Source organism: Rattus rattus, chromosome 8 (genome assembly GCF_011064425.1).
Source record: "Rattus rattus isolate New Zealand chromosome 8, Rrattus_CSIRO_v1, whole genome shotgun sequence".
In the NCBI taxonomy this organism is placed as follows: domain Eukaryota; kingdom Metazoa; phylum Chordata; class Mammalia; order Rodentia; family Muridae; genus Rattus; species Rattus rattus.
Window position 1 is genome coordinate 76,961,233 of NC_046161.1, and position 25,641 is coordinate 76,986,873.

A 25,641-nucleotide genomic window follows, 5' to 3' on the forward strand; every position below is an offset into this window, starting at 1 on the left:
GCCCTTGCTCCCTCCTCCTAAGAAGGAACCCCTGATGGCTCCCTTAAGCAGGACTGATAGGAATCCCAGCACCCAGCACATAAAATAACCAGTTCCTTCTAAGCCCTAGATTCCAAGACTCTCAAATCATATCTCTTTCAAAGCCACGCTCATCTCAGAGTTCTGTAAAATCTCACTGACCCAGCGGGTGCTTGTGTTCTATGAACTGTAAGTGATGCAGTCACACCTAAGTGTCTGTTAGATTTTAGGGTGCATCGAGCTTATCATGTCTGAGGCTGTGTGGAGCCCAAGAGTTTCAGGAGCTTCTGTTTGCACCACAAAATGCATTGAAGTGTTAATAAAGAGGACTTAATAAATAGTGACTGACAGCTCCAAATCCTACAAACTTTAAATATATAAGAATTATTAGGACAGCAACTTAACAGCATATCAACTAAAAAAAATTTAATGCCAACATTTGATAAATATACTACTTGTCTTGGAGACTTCTTAAAAATAAATTTCTACCAGTTCACGATGATGTTATTTCTTTTTAAAAATGTATTTCTTATCTTCCACAGCATTACAGGTTTAATTTTTCAAAGCCAAAAATACTAAGAAATGTAAGTAAGAAAATAAATCCATCTGTAATCCCTACAAAAACAAATTAACACTAATAATACTTTGGCACAAGCACATATTCTTTAATGAAAGGTGATTTCAAAAACATTTGATTGAAAATTATGTGCCAGTTTCTCAGAAAGTTGTGATTATTAATGATTATTCTTATTCATAACTAACAGAACTTCATCAATCCTGAGGCTGAAATTGTCTCTCTGTACCACTTTCTCCAGGACATATATTTAATCTGGTTTTATGCTTTCAACTTTTATACCAAAAGAATGCTTGGCTTTCAGAGGTGTGGTGACATATCACAGCATCTACAGCCATAAAACAAGGAACAAGGTATTTTTATGTATTTCATTTTTCCATCTCAGGGGTTACAAGCATCAATATATAAATTTTCAAGAAAAAAGGATTCCTGCAGTATATATTTATATATTTTTGAATATATTTTACAATCCTGGCAAGATTCAATAAGATATATTCTCTCAACTTTCAAGTTAAATTTCTAAAAATATTTTCGAATGTTAATCATTCTTGTCTGCATCTCAGTTATGATGAAAATAAATGAAGAAGTAAATTTGAGAGAACTTTGAACTCTTGGAAGGAAAAACAGTTTACAAAGGTGAACTGTTATTTAATCTATAAATTCAAGACTAATTTTGAAATGAAGCATTATACTGTATTTACATAGAAATATTTCCCCCAGTCATTAACTTCCATCACAAGTCAAGTCACTGATTCCTTGATTGTTCCCCTTTTCCTGTAATGTGTTCTCAAATCCAAGACACTTCATGGAGATATTAGTGTTTCTATATTGAAAAACAATGCATCCTGCTGAAAGTAAATGCCACTTCCTTATATAAAGGGGGGAATTACAGACACGAATGCTGCTCCTGAAAAATTCAAGAGGATATCTACCCATGGTGGGCAACAAAACTTCAAAACTGAAATATTTATTTATTTATTTATTTATTTATTTATTTATTTATTTATTTATTTACCTGTAGTTGATAGCCTACTATTTTTCATATCAGCTTTGGAATTGCTTGAAAACCAAAGGAAAAACTGCTACCTAGGTGAAACACAAACCACACTAAATACAGGAAAAGTATGTGGGTAATTATATCATCCCTTGACTTTTCTATACCTTTTATATGCTTATCATAAGTAATATTTTTGCAAGATTTTAAATTACTTGCACGTTAACAAACAATAACTAGCCTTAGCAAAGTGTTTTGCTTTATTACTCTCTGTGCCTTTTAAGACAACCATTACAATAGGGCATGATTTTAGCAAGCCAAGCAAACTACAAGTGTCCACAAGGTTCGGCCTTTCCTCTTGCCTTTGTACAATTGATATGATTTATCTCAAGAATATTCATACAAATTGTTTGCCCAGTATCCTCTAATATTCTCCAACAATCTCATTTATGTTTATTTCCCCAGAGGACTGTCTGCCCACTTATGTTTCTAGCTTTATACATTTTCATATAATTATACCTCATCATAAGTATTATTTCTTGTCTTGTAAGATCTTTTTTGAAAACTGTAGGAGAGGGACAGCTAAGCACATTACCAGGTTTAATTAGCCACTTCTAGAGTGCCCTATGCATGAGATAGAGCTTAGAAATTATCATAAATGTCAGCTGATGTTTACTTTGCACTCACTGTTTTCCTAGGCTTAGGCTCAGCACTCTAGATTCATCTTTGCTATCTCTGAGAGAAAATCCAGAGATCCAACCTTTACAGCATCGTTATCGTCTTGTAACGGCTAAAATTTTACACTGGCGTCAGCCCTAGTCACCAGATCTCTCAGTATCTTTTTGTGCATTCATTACCTACTGACCCGAGCTCTGTGACAACCAGCTCTCCTGTGCCTGTGGCCTCTTTGTGTGTTGTGAGATTCCTACCGCTCACTATGAAACTGCTCATCCTTCTGGACTCTCTCAGTATACATTTGTGAAAGCTGGGTAATCACCCTCCACATACATCTGAGTTATTGTTTATTTAATAAGTTGTGCTCTTCTAACAAATTATCCCAGCCTAGGCACAGTCACCGGAACTTCCATGGACATAGCAAGGATCTCATGTGCTATTCTGTAACTGTAAACTTCTTGACTCTGTTACTTCAGGATTCTACACTTCTGCCAAAGCTGATTTGGAGAAGTAAGTCAACCACTGGCTCATCCAGCCTCTTGACTAGAAGTAGAACTCAAAATTTGTTTATAGCAAATAAATCCAGGATCTGCATTAAATCCTAAAGTCATGATCACAGCTTAAATAGCGAACAAACCCAAAACAAGTGAAGCCATGTGAGGGGAAGAGTATCCTCTAAAAGCCTGCCAACATAACTCATGGCGCTGTTTGTCTGTCCCGACAATCTTTCCTGTACCCAACAGAAAGTGGGAAACAGTATGCAATGGGACTCATTTTATTCCAACTGTCTTCTCTGTTTCCTTATGTTTTGAGAAGTATACCTTGACGCTCTGACCCACTCATGAAATTTAGTTTTATTACTTCTTAGCCTCGTGTTTTTGCAAAATAAACAGCACATAATGTTTTAAGGCCCTGGTCTCTAAAATTCCTCTACATGGAAAAAATCTCCGTTACTTCATCAGCTTCCCATACCCACTAAGCCTTCTGGGGCTCGCTGTAATCTTCTCAGCCTCCCTTGGTCCAAAGCCATCCTGCTACCACCATAGGCTGTTTTTCAGCATGAGCTTGACACTGCTCTAAAACATTAGGCCAGAGACCATTTGACTGGCATGGCGAGAAGATAGTGAGCTGTTTGCCTTTCCCATTATCTTGCCCAGGTCGGCCTTGCTTGCCCTTCCTACTTGTTAAGTGTGGGTTGACTACCCAAGACCTACAATGCTCTTCTTTATTAAATGTCCTGATTTCGATTTAGACAGGACTGAGGAATAGGAAATAACCAAGGCCATGTTGACCCTTCTAAAAACATCCATGTAGCAATGGCATGCGACATTACTGAAGCTACATTACTCAAGTCATTATTAAAGACTGTATGTGAAAGAAGCGAGTAGTGTGAGCAATTTTATGCTAAAAGTAAAAAAATATCAAGTGAAATTGGGACAATCTTTTAAAACATAGCAGCAAAACCAGCACAGGGAAAAGCAGAAGACCCAGACATCTTTGTAAAGCCATTGAATTTGTAATTGTTTCCCACAAAGAAAACATCACTTTAGAACTGCTTTACTGGCAAATGGCACCAAACATTTATACAAAAAATGATATTCACTATTCATGTGCTCTTTTGTGTAACCGAGATGGAGAGATTGTTTCTGAACTTGGTGGTGGGGGGGGTTAAGATGATTCCTGTGTCCCAACCAAAATTACTTTTCTTTAATGATGTGACACTGTATGTTGATCACATACCACAGCAGGACAGTTTCTCAAGACTAGCTGGACAACACAAACTAGACTTGATGGAGAAAGAAGAAAATAAAAAGAAACAAAGAAGAGTAGCAGAGGGAGGAGGAGGAGAAGAGTGAATCTCAAAGTTGGGTAGGAAAGGATGTGAGGACAGAGAGAGTAGTTATGGGATGAGTTGGGGGAAGGGCAAGAATGTTCAAAGTACATTATCTAGCATTATCAAATAGTTAATAATATACTACAAAAATAACATTATAAGAGAAAAGATTAGACACCAAAAACTTAAAGACTGCAGATAAATGCCCGAGAGTAGTATAGCTGGATCTTGTGGTAGATAATTTTCAGCCTTTTGAGAAACCACTACATGGATTTCTATAGGGGGTGAACCAGTTTGCACCCTGACCCCAAATGAATAAGTGTTCCCTTTTCTCTCCTCAACTCTTTGTTAGCCTATGGGCTCATTTATTTTACTGATCATGGCCATTTCTGACCCAGTAAGAAGAAACCTCAAAGTAGTATTTTTTCCCTTTTTTTATTGAAAATGATTTTTTCATACAGTATATTCTGATTATAGTTTCCCCTCTCTCTCTCCTCTCCTCCTAGTTCCTCCCCACCTCCCCTTCTGCCCAAGCTCACAGCCTTTCTGTCTCAATTAGAAAACATTCACCTAAAAATAGTAATAAAATAACATGTAGCCCAGGCTGGTCTCAAATTCATGATCCTACTGCCTCTGCCTCCTTCAGCAAATCCTACCAGTGTGTGCCACCACAACCAACAAAATAAGAAAAGACAAAACAAAACCAAACAGGCTGGAACAGGATAAAAACAAACAAACAGGAAAAGAAGCCAAAGAAAAGTCACAAGAAAATAGACAGACAGACAGACAGACAGACACACACACACACACACACACACACACACACACACACACACACACTCACACATACAGCGGGGGGGTGAATCAATAAGGAGTAAAGCTTTTAGTTAGGCAATAATTTAACTTCCCCATAGTAAGAGTGAGAAAGAAGAGAGAGAGAGAGAGAGAGAGAGAGAGAGAGAACATAAATTTGGTGGGTAAAAAAGTAGAGGATCTGAGAGGGATTTGGGAGAGGGGAAATGATCAAAATATATTGATAAAAATATTTAAAATAAAAAATGAATAGACATAAAAATCCTCAGTAAACTCAGAGCAAATGGAACCCAGAAATAAATCAAAGCATAAAAAGAGAGGCGGTTGCCAATAACACAAGATTGATTTAATATAGATAAATCTAATCAGCATAATTCATAATGTTAGCATAATAAAGGATAAAAATATCTCATTTTTCCCCCTAAGAACAGGAACAAACATGTGTATGCGTGTTTTACCATTACTATTTGAAAGGACATAAGGATCATGTCAAGTTCAGAAGACAACTTACATAGAAGGACAGACAGGGATTTATTTTCCCAAAGGCTCGTGTGGTTATGGGCTTGGTCCTCAATGCAAGGCAAGACGAGGGAAATGACAGAATCACATGCTGACCTTATGAATGCATTATTCAAATCCATTAATTGAGTCATGGACCAATGGACATTCAGAAGGTAGTGGGAAGGAAGGTAAGGACTTAAAATAGGTGACCGGGGTATGCCTATGAAGGTCTGCCTTATCCGTGGCCTCTCCCTCCCTGACTTCCTTCCCAGCACCACTAGATAAGTGGCTGTGCTCCACCATACACTCTTCACCTTCACGTGGCCCAGAGCAAGGATCTCAAGCAACTATGGACCCAAATCTCTAAAATCATGAACCAAAATAAGCCATTCCTCCCTTGAGCTACTTACAACAGGTATGTGGTCACAGTGCTGCCCTTTAAGGCAAATGTCAGCTGTGGAAATTTCTCATACGACCCTTGCTCCTTGAGTGTATGACTTCTCCCATGACTGACAGCTTCCATGTATGTGATGTGTTTGTTACAATTGAAGCAATATTACTACCTTAGCATTAGTTACAGTCCATAGTTTACATTAACACCCACTCTTCGTGTAGATAGTTCTTTAGTGTTTAACTACAGACCCATATGAGTTCTTTTCCCTTGATAAGAAGTTCTTGTGCTCCACTCTCTTAGCCAAAACCCTGGAAAACACTGACCTTTACACTATTTTCAGAGTCTGGCCTTTTTGCAAAATGTCATCTGGAAATCATACAGCATATAACTAATTATATTGACTTCCTTTAGTTCCTCCACATTTTTTTCATGGATTGAAAACTCATTGTTCTTACTGCTGAGTAGTATTTGACTATAATGGTCTGCAGTAAGTTATGTCCTTAAACATCCTTGCACAGTTTTGGAAACAGACACCTAGGAGCATACTTCTGAGTCATGTAGGAAACCTACATGGGCTTTGTGAGGAACCACCAAAGTGTCTTCCAAAGTGATTGCACCATTTTGGTCTTCCTACCAGTAATAAATAAAAGTTCTTGAGGTTACAGATCATAACTAGCACTTGGTGGTACCTATGTTCTGGATTTTCTGTAACTATTTTTACTTTTAAAATGACTGGGACAAATAGGTGAATTTATTGAGGTTGTAGGCTTCATAGCCATTATATAAAAAAGAGTTTATCTTTATAAACTAGCAACAATTAGGAAAATTTTAAAATACTACTTATAATAGTTTACTAACACTAAATCACAGAGAGATGACTCAACATTGAGTACTTTCTGCTCTTCTAAAGGATCTGGGTTCAACTTTCAACGCCAATCAGGCAACTCATAACTATCCGTAACTCTAGTTCCAGGAGACTCAGGCCCTCTTCTGGCCTCCCTGAGCACTGGCACAATCATGATACTCAAACATAGATGTAAGCAAAATACTCATAAACAGAAAATTTAAAATATGTAGTTTTTAAAAAGACTACTAGAATGGTTGTAATGAAACATCTACATTGAACTACAGACATTTTTTCAGGTTTCTTTTTCTTCATTTGTTTCTTTCTTTTTTAGCTACTGTCACTGTGCAGCTTAAGCTTTCCTCAAACTCACAATTCTCCTCCCTCAGTTTCATGAGGGCTGGATTACAGCATGTGCCACCATGCTCAGCCTACAAAACACTTCTTACAGGAATTTAAAGAGCAAAATGACTAGAGACATAAGCCATGGTCACCCCTCAGAGGACTCATCAGTACTGAAATATCAAACTGCTCTGAATAGCCAGTTCAAACCAAATCAAACTATCAGTAGGCTTGTTCAGGAACTGACTGACTAATTTTAAGGCATTTGTTTGTTTTGCAAATTTAAAGAACAGGGTAAGAAAACTGTTTTGAAAAGGAATACCTTCTTTTCTAGTCTCAAATTGGTCTAGTGATAGTCAAGTAAATCATTAGAACAAAACAGAGTCAAAAAACCAGTCTTGCCTACATGTGGGGAGATGTGATCAACATAGTAAGGCAATACAATAAAGAAAGATGGGTTGTATGAGTAAATTGTACCAACTAACTAAATCTCTATAGGAACAAACAAAGAAGATGGTTCTTTATCTCTATATCTTGTAGACATACGATTATTGTGCACTGTGTAAAGTTTATCCTTGTGTTATTCAAGTGCTGATTTCTCTGCCCTCATGTCTTGTTGCAATTGGACATGGCACTGTAATGTTTACATCAAGAATCTCCTGTCTCAAGTTTCTGTAAACAATGCTCATCATTTATTCTCTGCCTTGTCAAGACAAGGTAGAAAAACCAATAACTAGGCAATAAAGAGAATAAGGCAGGACTTACTCCAGCCAGAAGAAAAGGGAGAAAAAGAGAGGAAGAGAAGAGTAGCTATGAGGAAGGGGTCTGGAGAGGCATCAAGGCGGAACACACCTGAAGCTCAGAGAACTCCTGGATCAACACAAAAATGCAAGTACCTTGGGGGATTTAGGCTGGGAGGTAGCCATATTAGATCAGAAGATTAGAAGAATTACAAAGCCAAGTTATTGTACTTTAAGTTGAAAATAAATCTTGCTCTCTCTGTGACATTATTGGGGAACTAGCTAGGATAAAGAAAAACAGCTTCTGTATTAACTTACTGCATACTTTTATATTAAAATTACTAGTACAATCTCTTACTCCTCCCTAACCTCTATATGTGTTATAGAGATAGATAGATAGATAGATGATAGATAGATTGATCTATCAGTAGATAGGTAGAAACTTAATGACTAGAACAAAGATTTCCTAGGCCAGATCCAAAATAGTACAAACTATAATCATTAAAAAATCAATAAGTTTTATATCATCAAATTTAAAAATTACTGCTACTCAAAAATACTGCTGTGAAACTAAACAGAAAATCCCAAAATTAGTGACAAAGGCCTCTGGAAAATATATCTGTAAGGATTCATGTGTGTCAGCATGTAAGTATCCATATAGAAAGATACAGTTCCAGAAACTGTAGACAACTCCATGAAGCTATTTGCCTCTACATATGATACTACACTTTGAGGTCAGCAAGGAAGGCAGTCTGAAAGTTAGGTGTGAAATGAGAGAAGCAAAGGCAGAGGAGCCTGTAAACACTAGTAGAAGCCACCAAAAGCGGGCTAGAGTGTCTTCCAGGCAGGCTAGAGTCTCTCACATGCTTCAACGTTCAACACCCTCTGACTGCAGTGATGCAAGCATCTGCTGGAGTAAAGTGATGGATGATTTACGACAGAAATGTATCTATCACTTCTGGAGACAAGAGCTCTGAGCTAAAGCACAGATACACTGATTCCTCCCCAGGGGCCATAGAGAAGACTCCATCCCATGCTTCTCACCTACCTTCACTGAGGTCTTCCGCATGCACTGGCCTCTGCCACATTATCCTAATCTTCTTCACCTTTGCATGTGTTCTGTCTACATCCATGTCTATTACATCAGTCCAGATTATCCTGTTTCATAAGAACAAACATTCTATTGGGTTAGGACTCACTGTATCAAACTATAGTAACGAAAGTGTCAGCAATCCCTCACACGAATGACTTTGAAGATAGAATCTGAGGTCAAAGTCAATGAGCACAAATTATCTCCAAGAACAGGAGAAAGAAACAGCCCTGCTGCACTTCCACTCAGCCCCATGTACTCATGGGAGATCTCTGATCTATGAAGTATAAGATGATACAATGTAACTATATGGCAGTATTCTAGAGCAAGTCGTTACATCTGCCATACCAATACAAAGCTTGCTTCACAGATCAGAAAGTAAAACAGAGAAGCCATGGTTTATTTAGGCAAGCACTAGCTGGTAACATAGCCCTTTCTGTGCACTGGGCGTCTGGGATCAGCCCAGGGCTTGTTCCACTGTGCAGGCAAGTTTCTAACTGCAAATAGGATCATGTCAGAGAAAGACCGAAAGAAACTCTAATCAGGGTCTTGCAAGAGACTGTTGTTTTCAGGAAAAGAAGCCATGCATATTTTTACTCTCAAAGCCTTGTAAACTTGAACTGAAGATGCATAGCCCTAGCTAGTATATAGGAAATAATTTGGCTTTGCCCAAAGGTATATCAGGTATGTAGCCTAAAGACCCAAACTAAAATTCCAATTTAAAGCATTTCATTCAGGATCTGGCTAAGAGCTCCAAGAGCCAAGCACACATATCAATCATTTGAAGGAATTTTAAATCAATTTATGTTAATGACCCTCCTCTAGCTTAGTGTCAAGAGTCATGGTTTGTAAGAAATCAAATAAATGCCCGTGACCTTTTTAAAAAATTGAAAAAATGTTCCAAGAAGTAATTTGTTTTATTTGGACAGTAGGTTAAGTGTCAAAGTTAATACATCTCTTAGAAAAACTGACTTACACTAAATTATAAACCAATTGAAAGCATCTCCAGGGCCTCCAAGTTCTTGACAACATTAATAAGTGTTTTTGAAATAAATAAATGTATAGACAGGCCACAACAGCCCCACATTTCTTTATCCAGTGAAGCTATCATTCATGTAAAAGATGTATAGCCAGTGACCCTTAGAACTGTGCATCTCACGGTACCCTGAAAGCTCAAGGTTTTTCAGGACTGTGTACTATTCTGTCACATTCATAAAAATCTCTCCTTGCTCATATATGGGGAAAGTAGTCATTTAAACAGTGGTTTTCAGAAATAAGAAGTGTCTCTCTTGTTAATCTCCCTACTCCTCCTAAGTTAGAGAGCATGAAATTAAATTTAAAATGGAAGCTTTCCTTTGAATTTGTTTCTTCATCTTTTTATTACTTATGTTATTGTATACAGTTATACAAATTCTACCTGCTCGTTAAAGAAATACTTTAAAACACAAAGGGAAACCCTTTAATTCTATCACTTAAAGAAGGAACTCCCAATCTTCTGACGACATATGCCCTCATCACCCACACTCAATCTCTTCCTTAGCAGGTGTGACCTCTGAAGTTACCGACTGTGCCTCTCAAAATACGTGTGACTCTCAAAATATGCTTCCAGCAAGATGGTATTTTCCAGCCTTCTTAAATTCTCTGTCTACCCCAGTAACTTCCTACTTAAAAGATAGAATATTTGTCCGAACTGACAAAAACCAAGAAACATCATCCTCTGTTTTGAGACTCTTGTCTTTGAACATCGCCTTCCATCTTTTTAAGCTCTTGGAATTACTGATGTTTAGCTTCTCAAAAACACCGACACGGGGATTTAATAACAGCTCACCCCACTGGTGTTTTGCATTCTTCACCATAGTCAGGATCAGCACAGCGAATGCAAACAGAGATTAATAAAGCTCTCACACAGATCTGAGCGAGATGAAAAGCATTCTTAAACACCATGGAAAAGTAGGCTTTCCCTGGTTTGTCAGGGCATAGATGACTCAGCGTCGTTTATTGTTGGGTGCTGTGAAGCTTAAAAATGTGGAAATCCGGAAAAATAAAAAAGTAAAGGAAGAAAGACTAAAATCTTCTAGTTACAACTGATCATTCTTTTAAACGTTTTAAAAGTAAAAGGTTTTACTATAATAAGAATTAAAATACATTGTAACTATTTTCTCTTAATAAATATAAAATTCAATTATACTTCTCTATATTCATAAATTCATAGATATACTACAATTTGTTCAGCCCCAACTATTGGACAATTAAAGATACCCCAAGTTTTACTATGATATCAGTATTTATACATCTTGCATTATTTTATGAATGAACTAACTAAATACTATACATATCACATTGACATCCCAAAACAATATATTTCTTCTTTTCAGTGTTAGAATACTGACTTCTCCACGTTTTCCAATAATTATGTATTATCATACCTCTAATGCTTAACTAATTTGGTAAGTAAAAATATTACCTCCTTGTTCTTCCCTCTCATTATGTGTTGCTTTCAGCTCTGGATAAAGAAGCTTCGATCTGCAATGGTAAGCAGTACCTACAGCTGCATAACTGTCCAAACCGCTGCGAGTACCTGGCTGCTGAGTAGTGTTCAACTGTAAGTAGAACATTAACATCACACTTTCCGAGACTCAGGCAATATTGTGGGAGGAGAGGCAGATGGAATGCACGAACAAGAGGAGGGCCCGTGTTGAACACTGACTTCTCGACATGAGATTTTCATTACGCTGTTGAACACACAGCAGCCACGGTTACCTGCACACTATCGCCACAAGATTGGGCCTGTCAAAGTTCTTCCATGGAGGGAGAGTGTCTTACAAAGCCCCCACCTTTCCTAAGGATTTATCAGTAGTTAATAGTTGATGGGGACAGCAACATTTTCTTCAACAGTGTAGCATTTTCTTACAGTGCACTGGTAAGATGCCCATAGTCCTAGGGACAAGATTCTAGCAGGAATGTGCAGCCTATCCAAGGGGAAGAAACTTGCTACAGGGAACAGACTTATCTATAGAAGCATTCCAACCAACCCAGAGAATAAATATTTGGAGGTGTGGTTACTAGTGAAAGAGCTGCTGGGTAGGAGGGAGACAAACACCATAAGAGGTTTCACTGACAAGAAGCCCACACAGCCTCCTCCAACCTAATCCAATGACTTCCTCTGAATTAAAAGGAGTGAGAGCTAGAGCCTGGAAAGGAGGCGTGTTCCTGCCACCATGCTGGAGTGTCTCTCCAGCATACCCCATAACCAAAGTTTAGCATGAGACCTGCTGGTGGAGGAGAAATGTTTCCAGGGTTTATGGCTTGTGGCATAGGGGACACAGAATGGAACACTGACACTGAGAGACAAGTCAAAGCTACTGTATAGATTTCATATTTTCTGAGTATTTATCAGTTTCATTTGGTGATAAAACTCTGAAAGAATAAAGGTGGGGGAAAACCTAACTCCTCATAAACTAAATGCCCATAACCTGTAAAAAGATGTTGAAACACAGAGTGCCTTTTAGTAGCCAATTAGCAAGTTGATTTAAGTGATTTGAATTCTCTGTGCCCTCTCCCTCTACCTAAAAAGACAGAGCCCATCTTTCTATTCCTTGAATCTAGGCACATCTTTCAACTTGCTTGAGTGGATAGATGACACAGATGTGAAGCTTGTGGGTGCTTAGAGTCGTTATTTCTGCCTCCCGTTTTCACACTGCCATTTCTAAGAACGCATTCCCGGGTTAATCTGCTGGAAGACAAATAACACATGGAATGAAGCCAAGTCATCTAATGTAACAAGAATGTTGCAACTCCGGGTCTGAGACTCTCCACCCTTCTAACACTGCAGCCACTTAATACAGTTCCTCATGTCGCAGTGACCCCAAACATAATACTATTTTCATTGCTACACTGTAACTGATTTTGCTACTTTATAAATCGTAAGGTAAATATCTGTTTTCCAATGGTCCTAGGTGACCCCTGTGAAAGAGTCATTCAACCCCCAAAGAGATCACAACCAGCAGGTTGAGAAACACTGCCCTAGGGCAACCAACAGTCTGCTGAAACCTATTCATAGAGCAAGCTCAACAAACACAAGACTGACTTGATGATCACAATATATGAGCAGCTCCTACAAAGCCCAGACCACAGTCAACGGACGCTGGGATACAGAAGCAAAGTAAATTCTTTTGTGGTCTCCTAGTGGTATGTAGGGTGGTTTTCCCCGGGATGTTACAGTGATGGACACAAAGGAAGTGCATGATTTGTGCACCACACAGGCAATGGACAGTCAATGTTTTACTATGTGTGTTTAAATCATTTAAATCATTCCTTGTTTTCCCATATGAAAAACATTCAGCTTTTATTTGAAATGATGACCAGGCACACTGCAAGTCAGGGTAAAAGTTTTTCCCAGGAACTGTTTCTGGAGAATGAGAGCACTGCTGAGAGATGAACAAAGAAGCCAGTGTGTGCAGGATTCAGGAGTCTTTAGCCCTTTATCTCCCTCACTTCCGGGTATACGGTCTGGAACACAGCAGATCGCCAGATCAGACAACTATCTTTGTCATCTTAAGAAGTTCTACCCTAAAATGAAATATAAGCAAAAGAGCTTTATTTAATTTTAATTCTAGACTCTACTCCTACGAGACCACTTGGGCGATGTGCCCTCAGGAAGGCAATCCTCCAGCCACAGGTATCCGAGGTCTCGTGGCCTCCCCTGTGTCTTTCTACACTGTTGGTTTCTTTCCATTTTATATCACACATCACACTTGCTTTCATCTATGGGTAGCCACTGAGATGATAAGGTCTGACTACTCAGGGTTGCTAGATGCTTACCAGAGTCTGTGTGAGCAGTCGTCAGCCAGTCAGTATACAGAAAAAAGACTGAGGTGCACAGCCGAAGGCAGAGCCTGCATCACATAAAAACACATAGGCTCCCATAGTTCTATGGTACCCTAAAGTCAGAGAATACCATAATGCCCTGCTGGTGACATCCTAAGATTCAAAGGGCTTGTTAAAGCCTGGAATTTTACTTTTTTAACATTTTATTTATTGATTTATTATTATATTGTTTTTGAGAAGGCTACACAGGATTGCTGTGTTTATGTTTTCATCCCATCCTTCCCCCTCCAACTCTCCTATGTCTCCCTAGTCCTTCTAAACTTTAGTTGCTATTATTACATACACAGATATGAGTGTGTGTGCGTGTGTATGTGTGTATGAGTGTGTGTGTATGAGTGTGTGTGTGTGTGTGTGGGTGTGTGTGTGTGTGTGTGTGTGTGTGTGTGTGTGTGTGTGTTTAGGGACGGCGACCTGGGATTGGATAACCTATAGGTAAATGTAGCCCTCATCCACCATCAAAGAAGCATCCTTTTACAAGAGATGGAGACTATCACAGAAACCCGCAGCAATATGCAGAAAGCAAATGAACGTGAGGTGTCCATCCCCAGTTGGTACATCTACAAGGCAGACCTTAGGCAGACCTAAGGCTCAGGGCACATCTTGGAAGAGGAGATAGAAAGGTTGTAAGAGCAGGGGATCAGACCATCTACTGTGAGGTTCTGTCTTCTATATATGACCGAAAGCTGCACTCACTGAACCTCAACATCTAGCATTTTAAACCTTAGGTTTCATTCTGCTTCCTTGTAATCATTCACATATGAGTGCAGACCCTCTTAACAAGAGATTTAAAACAAATACTGGTAAAAGTCTGAAAATGATCTGAAAAGAACTGCTTTGATTTCCCTGAAAACCAGGATGTATTACGATGAACATCCCACAGCACATTGAGTGTGCTGCTGGGACTGCACACACTCTCTCACCTCTAGCACCACTTTCACACTCTGTTCAGTGGCAAGGAAAGTAGAGGTCTAAAATGCAATCTTTTCCTAGAGGTACCATTTTACGTACTATTTTATTAAGCTTGCATTGTGTGTCAGGTATCTAAAGGAACACATAAAAATGACCTCTTTCTAAAATGGCCTATTCTATGACCTCTCAGAGTAAAAGTCTTTGTAACTACCCAGATACTATGAAGCCTGAAGACAGGAGTTTCCTAGACATGCCATTATTGTTGCCAGGCAACAATACATGTTCACTATTTTTCCCCATGGTCTCTCCTTGTCAGGTGATTCTTTTTTAACCTTAGGTAGAATAGCCCCACCCATAGACAATCCACATCTCCATGTAGATAGAAATTTCTCCCAACTCTTGGGCTTTGGTATTTTTTATTTACAAGAATGGATGATACTGTCTCCATTGGATACAAAGACACACAGATTCCCTTTCTTCTTAAAATATTTCCACCAAAACTTACTAAATGAGTTTTAAATTTCAGATTCTGAAGCTGTTCCTTTGTTTGAGAACTGTTACTTGAATGATTCTGTTAAAGTAAACTAAAACAATGTTTATCCTTTCTTAATTGGTGCATATCAAAATGAGTTTAAATTAATACTGAGCACTCCGCGTTGTACAAACTTTCATTGTCTTCATGATTCGTAAATCCCAACAAGTCTTTAGTGTTCTCTCCAGCAGAGACAAAGCACGGTAGAGAAGAGAAAACAACTTTATGCATCAGTATAAAAACAGACATGTTTACCAAAGGAAAGCATTCCAAAGGAGAACAAGAAAGAGAATTGTAAACTCCATCTCTGGGAAACAGCAGGTAAAGTCTATCTCCAAAAAAGTTATCAAAGATTATTCAAGGCAAACTGAAGTGCAGGACGCTTTGCAGAAAGGGATTCTGTGTGCATAAACCTTACACAAATTCAAAAAGTGAGTCATCATTCAAATTTTGTGGCCATCAGAGGAATGAAATTAACCATCTTGTTGGTGTGACTATGGCTGTAACTGTTGATACTAGTGTTGATTGCTATATAACCATGCACATACGTAATGCACTTGGATCATTTTCCCGTTTTCTTTTCATAGCTTTCTATAATATTGTATTAGTCAGGGTTCTCTAGAACGGCAAAACCTACAGTGGGCGGGGGGGGGGTGTTGAATGACCTGTGGGCTGCAGTCCAGCTAATCCAACAATGTCTTGTTGTGAACAGAAAGTCCAAGAATCTATTTGCTATCCATTCCTTGAGGCTGGATGTCTCAGCTGGTCTTAGTAGATGCTGGAATCCTGAAGAAATGGGTTCTTAAGACAGTGAAGGAAATAACTTACTAGTAAGGTGAGAACAAGCCAGCAAAGAGCAAATGCTTCTTTCTTCCATGTTCCTATACAGGCTTCCAACAGGAGGTGTGACCCAGATTATATCTTCCCTCCCCCCTCAAAATCTGGATTAGAAGTAGATCTTCCTACTTCAAATGAAATACAGATCTCTCACAGCCATGCCATTCATTCATTCATTCATTCATTCATTCATTTTAGCTAGTTCCAGATGTAGTAAAGTTGGCAACCAAGTATAACCATCACGAATATGGATTGCATGCTTTAATGCCTGCTCCCTCCTCTCCCCAAGAACCACTCCGGCTACACCATGCTCTTTCTGTGCTGTCTGGCTAGTGCCGCTGTCCCCAGCCATCACTACAATCATCTACCGGGACTTCATCAGCCATGACGAGTTGTTCTCCAACATCTACAAGATCCGGGAGATCATGGACTGGCTGTGCCTGGAGGTGGAGGGCAAGATGGTCAGTAGACCAGAGGGTGCCATTGATGATTCTCTCATTGGTGGAAATGCTCGCACTGAAGGTACGGAGGGCAAAGGTACTGAAAGCACGGTAGTCACCAGTGTTGGCATTGTCATGAACCATCACTTACAAGAAACCAGCTTCACAAAAGAGGCTTACAAAACGTATATCAAAGACTACATAAAACCACTCAAAGGCTGACTTGAAGAACAGAAACCAGAAAGAGTCTTTTAGACTGGAGCTGCAGAGCAAATTAAGCACATCCTTGCTAATTTCAATAGCTACCAGTTTTTTATTGGTGAAGACATGAATCCAGATAGTAAGTATGGTTGCTCTACTGGACTACTGTGAAGAAGGTGTGACTCCGTTCATGATTTTCTTTAAGGATGGCTTAGAGATGGAAAAATGTTAACAAATTAGACAAACGGAATCCGTCACCTGTCACTATAATTGGCTGCTGCTTACCATCCATCCAACACCAGGACTTAGGACAAATGGGACTGATACCATCTTGAGCTTTTATTTTGACCGTGATTTACTTGGAGTGGAGGCACTGCTTTTTCTTTTTGAAAAAAAAAAAAACATGTCATGTGGGTTGTCTAAAAATAAAGTGCATTTAAATTTAAAAAATATGGATTGCACGTGTGAGAGAAAATATGTAATATTTATCTAAGTCTGACTTATTTTGCCTAATAGATGATCTCCAGTTCCATCTAAAAACTTAACTTGACATAACATCATTCTTGTTTATGGCTAATATTCTACAGTATATATAAACAGCATATTTTCTTTATCCATTCAGTTTCTAATGAGCACCTTAGCTATCTTTATAATTTGATTACTGTGAATAGTGCCACAATAAAAAGTGGGGGTATATTGGTGACGGTTGTATTCTTTGGGTACAAACTCCAGACTGGAATGGTAGGAGCAAACAGTAATTCTGTTTCTAGTGTTTTGGGGAATCTCCACATTAATTTCTCTAATTTCCTGTTCACACTACTCTAGTAACAGTGAATAAGGATTCTTTTTTCTTGCATCCTTTCCATCATTTGTGTAACTGGGTTTTATTTTTAAAACCCTCTGCAGAAAAAAAGAGAGGTGGAAAAAACAGAGAAAATAAAAACTGAGGGGTTACACATTTATATAAAGTGGAGTAGAAGCAATTTAGTCTGCATTCTCAATGTGGCTGAAGTTGCTTGGCTTTCTTAACTGAAGCAAGACAGATTAATAGAAAGAACGTGTGGCCAAGCCAGTTTTATGAAAAAATAATAATAAGTAGCACTTTCTGCACTGAGAATAAAAGTATCTAAAGATACAACCAAATAAAAACCAGCATAAGGCTTATTCAAAAGTATTAATAGGATAATGAAAGTGAGAAAACCAGATGAAAGTTAAGACTATTCGTGTCAACATTGCATAAAATAACTGAAAATATAACCAAATACAAATCATGAATAGAAAACGCTAAAAACAGCAGGTGCCTGCATAAAGTGGATTTCAACAGAGAATTGTGAGCTGTAGAGATGGCTCAGCGGGCAAAGGACTTGCTGCACAGACCTAACTCATCACACACACACACACACACACACACACACACACACACACACAGGGCTGGAGCAAGGGGCAGTAGAAGCTGGACAGCCAGTCAGAGTTGCCCAAAGGATAAGCTTCAGGTTTGGTGAAAGACCCTGCCTCAAAAAATAAGTTGAGAGACCTTCTCTCAAAAAAGCACAGTTGAGAATAAGTGAAGAGAACACCTCCCATCAACCTCTGGCTTCCATGTGGGCAAGCATGGATGAATACGCATGCTCACATGTACATTCACAGAGAGGAGTATTCCATGTCTTTGTATGATTTTCTGTTTCTGTGATAAAATGCCCTGACCAAAGCAACTTAAGGGATAATAGGCTTGTTTAGCTCACAATTCTGAATGACCGTGCCTTCCCCAGTATAACGAACAGAGATTCACATCACATCCACAAAAACAGAATGCACATCTCAGTGTCCAGCTCACACTCTCCACCTTGCACAATTCCTACCGCCTTCCTGGGAAGAGTTGCACAGTAGGTGGATCTTCACACTCTGGTTCATGCAGTCAAGATGATACTCCACAGCACAGCCATGGCCAGCTTAGTCTGGATAATTCCGCACTGACACTCTTCCCTGGTGTTCTCTATTGGGTCGGGTTGATAATAGTCTTTTAAAATTCCAACAGGTAAACATCCAAACTATCTTAACTATGAGCACCTATAAAATAAAGAACATGCTACATACGTCTAACGTGTAATGCCACAGAGCAAGCATTTCTGTTTCAAAAAAGAAAAGAACACGGAATAAACCCATCACACTGTAAGTGCTGCAGCTCTGAAGGAAAAAAGCTTCCACTACAGAAGTATTGCAGCTCTGCTCCAGCAGGGGAAGGTTTCTGCACTGAGAGGTACCCCAGCATTTGGGAGTCAAGAATACCACGAAGTCACACCACACAACAAACCTCACTTACAAGATTTATTGTGAGGGGAGGCAGGAGGGTGGCTGCCTCTGCTCTGAAGAGAAGCAGCAGAGAATTGAGCAGAAGGCAGGATTAGAAAGGGTGTCTTGGTGGGGCGGAGCTTTCCAGGATGAAGATTTCCAGTCATAAGCTTGGGGCGAGCTCACAGCATGGCTGAGTTTTGTACTCAGCAACTGGGTTTCTGTGGCAAGCTCAGGGATTGGTGAGATTCTGTTTCTTGGCTCTGGTCTTGATTTTGGGGTCAAGTCACAGTCAGGGTGTTTTTCCTTTGGTCCTTTTACCCTCCACACAACCATAGGAAAAACAAAGTCCAACAAGGCAAACACAAAGTCCTACAGCTCCATACCCAGTGTCTGGGGTTTGTAACATAATTCTCAGGTTCCCAATGGGCTCAGGTTGTCCCATCCCTCCGGTCTTGCCACTGGCAGTACATATAACTCTCTCATAGACTTAGTCCAGCTCCACTCCATGTGTGCAGCCCTCCGTAACTGATGTGCCAGGGCCCTGAGATTTCGAGTGTACTAAGGTTTCACCTCCATAGCTTCACATGACAGCCCATGACGTCTATTTTTATCAACTCTGACTCTGTCACACGTTGCCTGGCTGGCCTCACCTGTTCTGCAGGACCATCTCAATATTGCATCCACCACATCTTTTACAAGGACCACCTGGATGATGTTTTCAAGTTCCTCTGTCAGCTCAAGATGTAGCCTGCCCTCTGTCGACCATAGCTGTAACAGCTCTACCGTGTGCTGACGTTGCAAAAAAAGAGTTTCCTGGGCAGTTGCTTTTGAGGAGTAAGGAACCCCTTTTTATTTAAAAATTTTACCCCTTTAAATGAATTCAGATCTTTATAAGATGGAAACTCTAAGGTATAGTTTTGCACTTGAGACACCTTTCCTATTCTCCCAGTGCAGTTCAAGATGTTTCTCTGGAATCTAGAAGACCTCTTCTTCAGCTCCAGATTGAAGATCATTTATCCTTGAAATGTGCTATGCATAACACATCAGTCCATAATCTTTAAATTCAGCTTCACTCAGGTTCTTGGGACACAAAGGGAATGAAGCTAGTATATGGGTAGCAACTAGCCCAGCTCTACAGAGAGTTTTTCTTCCCATCTCAAGCCTCAGGAGCTGGGCCTCGGCTGCGAGCGTTTCTCTCAGCACTTTTATCATCTGAGCTCCCACAGGAATGGCTCACTAAGCTGTATCCATTGCACTCAGCAGTTACTCCTGCTCAAAGTTCCAAACTCTTCCATATGCCTCCCATAAAACAATTCTGAGGGCTTAAAAGCCATGCAGTCAGACTTACCACAGCAACAGCCACATTTCTTGGTAGCAACTTCTGTCTAATTTTCCTTTTCTTTTGATGTGATAAAATAACCTAACCAAAGCAACTTAACAGGGGTAAGGGTCTATTTAGCAACAATTCCACACTACTTCATCATGGTGGAGAAATCACAACGAGGAGCTTGAAGCAGTTGATCATACTACATCCAGAGTCAGAAGAAAAGAACAATGAATGCATTTGTGTTTACCAGTGTTCAGTTTACACTATCTATTCTTAGGGAATGGTGCCACCCACAGTAGATGGGTCTTTTTACCTCAGTCAAGCTGTACCTGAGCTAAAATCCTGAGCTTATTGAGTAAAAGATGGCTGTTATATTGGATTTTGAGCCATCAACAAGCAACTCTAAGAGAGTTTGCTGAAAACATCCGTGGAAACACTCTCTACAGGAAGATGCTATGCCTTCCATTAACTGCCAAGATTTCAAAGAAAATAGCTGAAGACCCTTATAAATAAAGTGATCAAAAGAATGCTGGGGGGGAAGCTCTTGTCTACCAGATTCTAGATCTAGAGTGGGGCAGCAATTTTCCATTATGTTATTTGAATTTCAAATGTTCTAAGTAAATTGATAAAAAGTATGAAAGTGAACATGGGTTAAGCACTAATGCCCAAGGAATGTTTATGTCATGTAGTCTTGAAAAACTAAACTAAACTAAACATTGTATTTAGTGAAATAAGGAGTGATTACTCTAAAAATAGTTTAATTTATTAATGTATTCAATAAACTGCCAATTCAGTGTTCTATTAACTACATTCAATTAAATTTAGCCAGTTAAATCAAATCTAAATTGCAGATGCCTACCTTGTTGTTTGGTTTGGTTGGTTGGTTTTGGTTTTGAGACAGGGTTCCTCTGTTGTGCCCTAGTTGTCCTGGAACTCACTCTGTAAACCAAGCTGGCCTCAAACTCAGAGATCCACCTGCCTCTGCCTGCAGAGTCTAAGATTAAAGGTGTGCACAACCATCTGGCATAATTTAGGGATTCTAATGTAATAGAATGCAATAATACTTTAAATTTGAAATGGTGTTTTTTTTTTTAACTTTGATGGAAATGACTCTTTGGTAATGTATTTACTATGCAAGTTGATGTGAATTTGATCCACTGAATGCATAGTGGAAGGAAAGAGTCAGCTCCATGCCCAAAAGTTGCCCTCTGTCCACCATACACATGCTATGGCACACACATGTGCAGTCATGCATGCACACTACCACTACCAATAATAGTAAAATAATATAAATGACATGATTTTTATGTGTATTGGGGTGTGTGTATGTGTGTGTGTGTGTGTGTGTGTGTGTGTGTGTAGGTATGTGCACAGGTATGCAGGTGTCTGAGGAGGCCAGAAAAGGGTGTCTGATGCCCTAGAACTGAGTTTCAAGCAGTTGTGAGCTGATTGATATGGGTACGAGAAGCCAAATTTCAGTCCTCTTCAAGAACAACAAGCATTCTTAACTGCTGAGCCACCTCTTTAGCCCCAAATAGAATTTTTTAAAAGAATTTAAAATATTATCTTTCTTTAGATTGCTATTTATCTATTGATATGTAAATCTGTGCAAATTAGTTTACCTTTCCTATAATGTTTTCATTTTTAATTTACATAAACATTTTCTTAGGGACTATTTTTATTTAGATAATGATAAGCCAGTCCTGAAATATAGAGAGAAAGAAAGAAAGGAAGGAAGGAAGGAAGAAAGAAAGAAAGAAAGAAAAATTAAGTAAGTCTTAAATCAGGCAAAAGAAAAACAACAAGCTGCTAAACTGAGATTCACTGATTTAAATTAATTAGGAGAAAAACTGTTAGCATCATACATGTTATGGTGATTTTGAAGGTTTTTTTTTCCAGGACCAGGTTCTATTTTTTTAATTGGATATATTTCTTTATTTACATTTTTTGTTTTGTTTTTAGTTTTGTTTTGCTTGTTTTAGTTCATTTTGCAAAGAAAAAATTATATTTCACTGAGCTAATCTGTAAGCTAAGCATTCCTTTCTGTCTCAACTTTTGAAACAAATCCCCAGTGATCTCCCTTGAGTTAAATTAACAGAAGAAGAATATTTCACAGCTCATTAATGCTTCAAATCAGGCAACTAGCAGTGTGGAGAGAGAAGCAACAGGATGTGAGCCATTATGTTAGCTCCATGGTCAGCCTGCTTGCCTCCACCACAAGGCAACTTAGAGTATCTTTGACCCCAAACAAGTGGGAACTAAGAAAGACAGGAGGGGGTGGGAAGAAGAAAGGAGGGAGGGGCAAAGAGAAGGAAGAATTTGACTTTACCTAACAATTCAACCTTTGTTTTTTTAATTAGAAGAATAAATATAAAAATTATGTTTAAGCTAGTTAAATAAAGATTGTGTACCACAATCTTTTCAAAGAGTATTTAACATTCTTCCTAGTTATCATTTGCACCAGTTGCAACCACCATCATCCACAATAAACAAGAAGTGTCACTGAAATATTCCCCGGAAGGGTCTGTACATGGTCTAGCCTCTCCTAAATTTGGTTTCCAGTTAGGATTGCACTGAAGCTCACCCTGGGGAATTTATTGGACTTAATTACAGAGCATAGGTAATGTTACTAACCAGAGCATGGGTGACCCCCATGCAGCCTATCTTGAGTCTTCACTCAGCGTGGAAGAAGGTTCCACACTGCCTTGTAGACAGAGCCACTTCTAGTCTTCTCCAGCTCTGCCCTTCCCTGAGACCCCTGCACTTAGGGAAGAATTAGATAAAACTGCCTGGGAAGAGTAGCTGGATGGCCAGGGAGAGTCCAGTCACCATCCTTAGCTCTCCCTCGAGGACCATAAACCAACAGCCAATAGGCACAAGGCCATGATATATTTTGCAGACAGACAGGGTCGCTCTTACAAGGGGGCCAATTGTTCTGCTTAGAGGGTAGCGCACAAGCAGTAATTCCAAGTTAATAAATTCAGGAGTATCCAACTAAATAAATGGGTAAAATAGATAAGCTGGACACTATTTACTAGGGGTTTGGGGGGAACAATGTGACACTAGGATCCCCAACAGTCAGAATGCTAGATGTTCCTTATATCCATGGTCCAATTTATTTGTTTAAACACTGAAAACTGATCATGAGGAGCACACCAAACTATAATACAAATATCAACATCCACGACAGTTCAGGTAGTTAAAGGTTGCTGGTGGACAAAAATGGACGGGTAGGTAAGACTCAAGCCTCAGAGCCCAAATGGCCAAGAAGTGTAAGTTACTGTTATCAGTGAGACAAATGCTCATCAGGAGCCTACAGAGCATTTCACCTGGTGAGCTCAAACTGAAGGCTGAGTATCACATCAGAAGGAATGAGGTAGATACTCTGAGCAAGGATGACAGAGGGGAATTGTGTGAGCCCTGAGAATAAAGAGAACTATTTAATGAGGGTTGGTGAAAACAGAGAAAGTTCAAAGGGCCTGAAACAGCACAGCCCAAGCAGGATTCTACAAGCAGCCAAACACAAGAATGAGAGGACACATCCAGGAAATCCACAGCTGCAGCTCCTGGATTGGTACACTAAAACAAAACAAAACAAAAACAAAAAACATGGAGAACTTTGACAAGCAGCAGTTTAAGAGACTGGCTCCCACAGATTTGCACAAAAATTCAGAGCAACGGAGGCAAATGTGAGAAGACCAGAGGCAGGACATGAGTCCACAAGTCACTTTTGCTAGAGATAGGCCCATGCTGGACCACAGCGCTAGATGTATCCAGTGGTATAATTCACCAATCAGCACCTAGAATTCCTCACAGACAACAATTGACACTTTCTCAGCAGTTTCATTTCTCATTCAGCAAATGTGTGGCAGATGTTTTTCTCTGCTGAACGGTTTTACACGAGAGGGCAGAGTCATGAAGGAAGTGGGACCAGGCTTCCATCAAAAGGTGATACACCCAAGAGACAGACAGATTAACAAACTTTTCTGTCAGGTAACAAAGAAATTATAAAGAAACCCCAAACTGTCCTGGTTTACCAATAAAAGTCAGCGACGGCTCTCTGATAAAGTTGACAGAAAACTTGATGACACATGACAGTGACTAACCCATGGATATCTGAGAGTTGTTGCAGCTAAGGAAAGTGCTTCAGCTCTCAGTGGGATTCTGCCACAAGCACTAAAACAAAAGCAAAGTTGAGAATTCTGATCAGAACATCATGGGGACAGACAGACACTTATACAAAGCTGTATTTCATCTTTAAATCCAAGAAGAAAAGTGTGTTGCTGTGCTTTGAGATCCTGAGTGAAATAATTTCATCCCCAGTCAGAAAGTAAGGTCACCGACTTGCTTTGAAGATTTGGGGAGGCTAAGTACTACTCTCAGTGACTTCCAGCAAGAATTAGTGACATCACTGTAACACGGTGGACCAAACTACACACATGAGAACATGGGGTTTAACTGAAATCATTACTTCATAGTTCTTTAGGAGAGCTTTTAGCATCTCATAAAATTTGTATCTATTTCTAACCATTTAAATATTATTAACTAAGAGACTAGTATAGTCTGAGGTTTTAATTTTGTCACAATGTTAGTCTTTGGTAAATATGTATATGTATGTGATATATATATCCATATATATGTATATGATATATATATCCATATGTATATGTATGTGATATATATATATATATATATATATATATTCCATAAAGGTCACAGTAATTAAACGTATTTCTAATGTTACTGACCTTAAATTTTTATGCTCCAACTCAGCTTTAACTTTGGTGATCCTTCTTATAAAAATGAGCATCTCAGACCCTGCTCAAAGACAGCAAGTGCTTGTGCATATTGGTCCACTTCATCCTTTCACTTCACATAGAGGTGTGTAAAAGTGATGATACATACAGAAAGTGATCCATGATGTCACTATTCAGGTACAAAGTGGAAGGTAATGGATTTTTTATTTTTTATTTTGAATAGACAAATAAAAACAAATGCTATAAGCTGAGTTCCTGGATATAATAGGAAATAAAAGTGGCAAAGTTTTGATGAAATTAAACTTAGTAAACATATTTTATTTTTGTAGTTTGAAGCTAAACTAATCTCCTTACCCTTGAGAAACTTAAACCAGAAAACAAGAAAGTAATGGAGGGCAAGAGGGAGATGAGAAAAAAGCAAGAGGAGAGAAGAGGAAGAAGGGAGACAGAGGAGGAGGAGGACAGCAGGAAGGGGTGAGCAGTGGGAAAGGAGCAGAGCAGAGCCGAGCAGTGGAGTCCATCAGTGAAAAAAAAGGACCATGAAGGAAGACAACCATTCAGGCCTTTGTGACTTCTTATGATGCATAAAGGTAGGTCAGGGCTGCCACAACCACTACTACTACCCAGAACCCCACTACTG

The 25,641-nt window shown here is 39.2% G+C and overlaps 1 pseudogene; it reads left to right on the forward strand.

Annotated features, from left to right (window-relative positions):
- Positions 1 to 16,394: 16,394 nt before the first annotated feature.
- On the forward strand, positions 16,395 to 16,857 carry LOC116908050 (annotated as a pseudogene).
- The last annotated feature ends 8,784 nt before the right edge of the window (positions 16,858 to 25,641 follow it).